General features: G+C 51.0%; 1 long non-coding RNA gene across 1 annotated transcript; it reads right to left on the bottom strand.

Moving 5' to 3' along the window:
• Nucleotides 1-247: 247 nt before the first annotated feature.
• On the bottom strand, nucleotides 248-2118 carry LOC132652134 (uncharacterized). The gene is made up of 3 exons (XR_009589618.1): nucleotides 2079-2118; nucleotides 1280-1536; nucleotides 248-491 (listed from the first exon to the last, which is right to left on the bottom strand). It is a non-coding gene; the product is annotated as an uncharacterized LOC132652134 (long non-coding RNA).
• Between the last annotated feature and the right edge of the window lie 4303 nt (nucleotides 2119-6421).

Genomic DNA, 6421 nt, shown 5'->3' on the forward strand with positions numbered 1-6421 from the left:
AATGCAGGGTAAGCTTTCTCTTTCTGAGGAAAAAAAGACATCTGAATTCCTCAGATTATATGTACTAAATATGTGCAGTCTGGGCCAGCAAATGGCTTTGGTGGGTAAAGGTGCCTGCTGCCAAATATGATGATCTGAGTTCAAGTTTCAGAACCTACATGGTGGAAGGAAACAACTTGTTATCCCAAGTTGTCCTCTGACTAACCACACGAACACTGTGGTGCATGCACACACACACACACACACACACACACACACATACACTTGTGCACACACACACACACAGTCGTGCACACACACAGAGACAGAGAGACAAAGAGACAGAGAAAGAGAGAGGATAGAATATTCTTTTTTTTAGAAATTTTAAGTTGGACATGATGGCACAAGCTTTTAATACCAACACTTGGAAGGCAGAGGCAGTCAGAACCCTGAGTTCTGAGTTCAAGGTCACATTGGTCTACAGAGCAAGTTCCAGGACAGAGAGACCATGTCTAGGAAAAAAAAAAAACCTTACTCAATAAGTAAGTATCAGCATTTTAATTTCAGTTATATCTCAGTAAGAACGATTAATATAAGAACAGCTTATGTTTAGAAGATAGAGGCAGGGACAGAGAGAATAGACAGGCAGCCAAAGAAACATACACATTTCAGAGCTTTGTGACTTCTATAGGAGAGCTGCAGACAAATAAACTTACAGTTCAGATGTTACCATTTAGAAGTCTGCTATACACTCACTATTGAATGGATAGTACCATACACACACACATGCACAAATCATGACTTAACAATTTTCTCTCTTCCTTTGAAAATCCAACCCCTCCCCCCCTTCTTTTTTTACTCTGATGGCCTCAGTGACATGAGGAATGATGGAGAAGACAAAAGTAGCATGCATGTTAAGAGGATTCGAATCCCGGTGAAAGGTGAATTAAACCCAACGGAGGCAGGTGGCAGAGGCAGGTGGATGTCTAAGTTGGAGGCCAGTCTGGTTTGCATAGCAAGTTCCAGAACAGCCAGAGCTACACAGAGAAAGCCTGTCTCAGAGGGAGAGACAGAGACACAGAGAGACAGAGACACACAGAGAGAATCCAGGTGACAATAAGAGAAAGAGAGAAGGAAAGCTGGAATGGGAATCATGAGGTGGCTAGACAGGATACAATGGGACAGGTAGGTCCCGTCATGTCTGTTGCATAGTGCCTGGAAAGTAGAAGGCAGTCTATAAACATTTCCTGAACCAAAGAACAAGGAGTGGGGTACACTATCAACATTCATGGAGCTTTACCATAAAGCCAAACGTTCTGCCGAACATTTCAAATCTTCACCGAAACTCCACAAGCCCATTTTATAGATGAAGAAACTGAGGCTCAGATAAGTTAAGTTACTTAATCACATGGGCAGTGAGTGGCAGAGGTGAGCTGGATTCTTGCTCATTAGACTTCTCATCAAGTCCCCTTTGAGTCAAGCGTCAGTCTGTGCTTCTTGCTTCTTTTACTACCTTAAACATTCAAAAGTCTAGAGAGGACCTCAAAAGCCATGGTCCTGAAAAAAGAATTAAGAGGAGAGATGGGGTGCCTTCCCCCACTGAGGAGGGACCATATTAAAGCTTCATCTTCAACAACAGAAAGAAAAACAATTTGAAACTTAATCATCTCCCAGAATTATGATCCCTCCCCGCAGCGGGGAGCACATTAGCAGAACTGAGAAATGATAATTCAGCAGCCCCCAACCCAGCAGGAATGGAAAGAGGAGGGGAGGGAGGAAGGCAGGCACAGGCAGAGAGATGGGGGAGGGGAGGCAAGGCTGAGCTCCGAGGGTTCTTTTTCTCTTGCTCAGGTGTGAGAAACGGTTCAGGGGAGCAGTCTGCTACCACTTAATTCTTCAATTCTGCTCAGCTAGAGTAAGGGGCATGTTGCTTCCCAGGTCAATTCTGAGCACCGAGGGATGCCCACACCCAAAGCATCCAAGCCCACCTAGGTAGTCTGAAGTCTTAGCTTAGGCGAAGAAGACCTCCTGAGCTACCAGGGCTGGCTCTGGGTGCCCTCCTCTAAATGGCACCTAGGAGAATTAGCAGCCTATCAAACCTGAAGTGCTGGACAGCTCCCGACTGCACTGGTTTCCCCGAGCGCAGAGAGGTGGGGCCAGACTCCGCCCGCCCCTTCTCTGACACCACAGCAGTCCCCACCCTCAAGGGATGCGCGAAGGCTGCTGGGAACTAATGGGGACCTAACTTAGGGTCACGAAAGGGTCCCGACTGAGATCTGGTGGGGACCTTGAGACTGGAGCTACCCTTCCCCCTCCGGGGGGGGGGCGGTGCGGAGTGCAGGCAACCTCTCCAGACGCATTCCTTCCTTCTGAGTCGAGACCCTCCTCAGTCCCCATGCTTCATGCCCCTCCCGCGGGGGGCGACAATGGTGCCTTCAGCCCCTAGACATGAATGGGGCCTTTGAGAGCTGCACGCCATGGGGTCAGCAGAGGCCACCGGGTCCCTCGGGGCTGCCCAGCCTTCTGATTCCGGAGTCTCTGGACAAGGGAGGGAGAGGAGCTGGTGGGGGAGAGAAGGTGTCCTATGGTCCCAGTCGTGGGGACTAATGGGCCCTGGGAAGAAAGTCATTCCCAGTCAGGCAGTTTCTGGTAAACAAGGATCTTAAAGAGGTGAAGGGGGGAATTCCCTGATGTTGTGCCGGAAGAACGCAGTTCGGCCCCTTCGCAGGCGGCAGCAGGGCGAACTGTGTGCAAGCAGAATCCAGCAGGCGTTTTCGACCTCGTATCTCCCCTCCTAAAATCAGTGTCTGACTCTGGATGAAGCAGAGCCCCATCTCCTCTCGGTGCCCACGTTCCTTCATCTGGGGCCGCCCTTGAGGTTTGGTCCCTCTTTCCCCCGGTCTCCCCTCCCACTTCTGCACTGCACAACCTACCAGGTTTCTATGGAAACGGGCTAGGAAGGCTCTGCCAGGAGGCCAAGGCCACTACTGCTCTTGAAGGGAGGGGAGAGAAGAAATTGAAAGTGAAGATCGGGAGACAAGTTCTAAGCATTCCCGAGGGGGTGCAGATGTGTCGGGAGGGAGGCTTTCTCCAGGAGGAGGGGGCACAGGAACAGAGATGCAACTGAATGATTGAGGGGTTCCTTCTCATTCCCCCAACTCCCAGTGCTCCAGACATTTAGACAAGCTTCCTCAGAGGGAACATTAGTGCCTGATAAAGGAAGGGAGGCAGGTAATACAGAGACTTCTGGTCCTTCCTCTCTTGCAGGAGGCTCTCTTTCTTTTAGAACATGCCCGTTTGAGAGGACATCTCTAGGGAACTAAGAAATAAGAAAGAGCAGAGTGAGAGCATCCCGGGATATTCAGGTGCCTCCCGTAGGCAGGCAATGCTAGCAATGGCTGGACACCTCCGGCTGCCAGGTTCTTTCATGGCACCCTAATCTACTCAGGCACTTTCACTGAGGAGCTGGGAGTGGATGGCTAGTCTGGAGGACAGCATTTTTCTCTCATCAGTCCGTCCCATCAGGACGTTGAACGATGAAAAGAGGAAAGTGGAGATGACCAAATGGGGCTAATCCTAAAACAGGGCAAGGGGAGGAGTGGTTAAGGGGAGGGTGGGTGACTGCAGATGCATTCGACTAGGGAACATTCTAACCTCAAGAAAAATCTGTTTCTAGATCAGGAACTATTGAAAATATCAGAGTCCTAGGAAAGTATGCTCTAAGGTCCCTTGGGAAGCAAGCTCCTAGGTTATCAAAAGGTTCAGAAACCTTCCTTAGAGAACAGGGGGAGTGAAAGGGCTCCCCTGGGAACCTAGGCTTTCCAGGATCTTATCCATCAACTCTTCTTTGGCTGTAGCCCCCACTATAACCATCCTGGTGTTTGCTTATTTTGGTTATTTTTTGATCAGATATTTTGGCACTATGCACACTGCCTCCTGTTGCCATGACAGCCGTGACAGGGACTGAGGCACCGTGAGAAAAATACCAAAATTAATGAGTGAGCGAAAGTGCAGCCGAGAGAAAAACAAGGTTAAAAAAAGAGTTAAAACAGTAATGAAAACAGGCTTCTGAGCTCCAAAGCAGAACAGCTGCTGAGGCCTCCCCAGAGCAGCAGCTTCAGCCCAACCTTAGGGTCCTGGCATCTCCCACCCTCTAGACAGGACTCACCTGCCCTCCCCCACCCAGACTACCACAGACCCAGCAAGAGCCACTGGAGGACCATCCTGAGCAGTAGCATGCTCCCTCCCAGAACAGCATCTCAGGGAACAGCTTCTCATCTCCTAGACAACGGAGTCTTAGCTACAGCCCCCACACAACTGTGGTCCAGCTATATTACCAAGAAATGGCATCCTAGCTACAGCCGAGCTTTGGAGCTTTAGCTGCAGGCGTAACAGCTTCCCAGTGAGAGCCTTGCACACAAGAACAGCCCAGCCACAATCCTGGGCAATAGCATCTTAGCTATAGCCAATCCTCAGTATGCTGTCATCACAGCTATAGCTTCAGGACCAATAGCATGCTAGCTACAGCCTTATATACAACAGCAGCTCTGCTCTTATCTCAGGTAACAGCCTGCTTCTTAGGTACAGGCTCCTAGCAACAGCTTTTTTATCTCCTAAGACCTACACAGTAGATTCAGCTACAGCCGTAACTACATCAAATTAACACACTGCAGCTCAGCTATAGCCAGCCTCACACCTACAGCTACCAGACCAATGGCTCTTCAGTTACCGCCCTCTTTCAATGTGCACACACGTATACACACATCAAATCCCCACGGCTTCTTGGATCATCTGATTGTTTGGCTACAGCCTAGGCACACCAGCATCACAGCAAACGGAGGCAACAGCCTTTCTATTAGTCTCAGGTTCCACTGTATCCCAGTCCTTTTAGCGACAGCCCACCCCAGGTAAACACATGTCAACAAGCATTCCGGCCATACCTAGCATCACCCAGGCTTCACTCTCTGGACATGGTCCCAGATGGACTCTCAGTCACTGTCAGTTTGAGGAGCCTCCCCCAACACTTCACTTGCCAACTGGTCCTCCTCCCAGTTTGGTACAGGGCCAAGAGCCCGGCTTCTCCTCTTCAATGCTCCCCCCTCTACTCCCCAACCAGCCTCCTCGAAGTCTCAGCAATCTTGCTTGCGTTCCCTGGGTGGGTAGACAGGGGGAACAAGCCCCAATCGCATACCTACATTGTCCCAACTCAGGTCCCCCACAAAAACAGTCTTGCAGCTGGAGTAGGAAGGGACCCGAAGCAGGGAAGAATAATAAACCCACCCTACGATTGCAGCCTTGGCCCAATTCTATTCCAGCCACTTGGTGCAGGATTTTGGGTTGATGGTGGTGGAGCAGGGAGGATGGAGGGGAACATCTGGGAGATTAGCATTTCCTGCCCAGCTCTGCGGCTGCTGATCCTGCTCAGCCCTGAGCAAAGGAGGAGAACAGAGGAGCCTTTGAATGGCTCCCAGCAAGCAGCCTGGGGAGGGTTTGCTGCAGTGGGCAGCAGGCACATGCTGGGGGCAGGGAGGCCGGGGCAGCTCCTCTGTGGAAGATTTCTTCTCTCCGGCCCAACGATTTGCTTCTTGGTGCTGTGCTCAATGATGGGGTGAGGATGAGCTTTGCAACGGACAGAGAGAAGCCACTTAAAGGACAGACTCTCTTCCCACCAGCTTTCTGCATCTCCTGTTGAGCACCCCAGTTGGGCAGTTGGCTTCCTGGGCCTGAGAGTGAGCAGAGGGCCCAGATCAGAAAGGGAGAAGAGTGGAGGTCCGGGGTGCTCTGAGAGATCCCTGGCAGTTCTCCATTGCTCCTTCAGTTAGCTACAGATCTCACTTGAAGAATGTTCCACATAAAGAGGCCCAGAGGCTAGGAAGGGGAGAAAGCAAAAGAAAGAAACACTAGACAGAAGAAAGGTAGAGATGGAAAAATGAGGGAGGGACGGAAATGGGGAGGGGGGAAGGGCCCACGGCGATGGCAGAGACCTCCAGACAGTCTTCTCGTATAAGCACCTTATCCACACACAACAGCAGGCCTTGCTACAGGCCTTGCTCATTTGTCTGACCTGGAACATGGGGCTTTGGCTTATAAAGCGGCACTAGGCAGGAGGTCCTACTGAATTGGGGCACTTGGCAGCCTGGGTACCAAAACCTGAGCGAGAGGGAGTGCCCAAGCTGCTCAAGCACCTCAAGATGGCGCCAGAGAGCCAGAGCTGAGCTCGAGAAACCAAGTACTGGGAGTGTGAGACACTGCGTGTGACACGGTGTGTGACTCGCCGAGTGTGTGACAGGGAGCTTGTGGCACTGTGAGGGCGTGTGACACAAGTCGTGACACTGAGTGGCTTCACAGGGTAGAGACCCATTGGACTCTATGAAGTACGATAAGTCACCGCCTGAAGCAAGTGGCAGAGGGTAGGTGACCAGGCGACCCTCGAACAGCCTGA

The sequence above is a fragment of the Meriones unguiculatus genome, chromosome 2, assembly GCF_030254825.1.
Source record: "Meriones unguiculatus strain TT.TT164.6M chromosome 2, Bangor_MerUng_6.1, whole genome shotgun sequence".
Classification (NCBI taxonomy): domain Eukaryota; kingdom Metazoa; phylum Chordata; class Mammalia; order Rodentia; family Muridae; genus Meriones; species Meriones unguiculatus.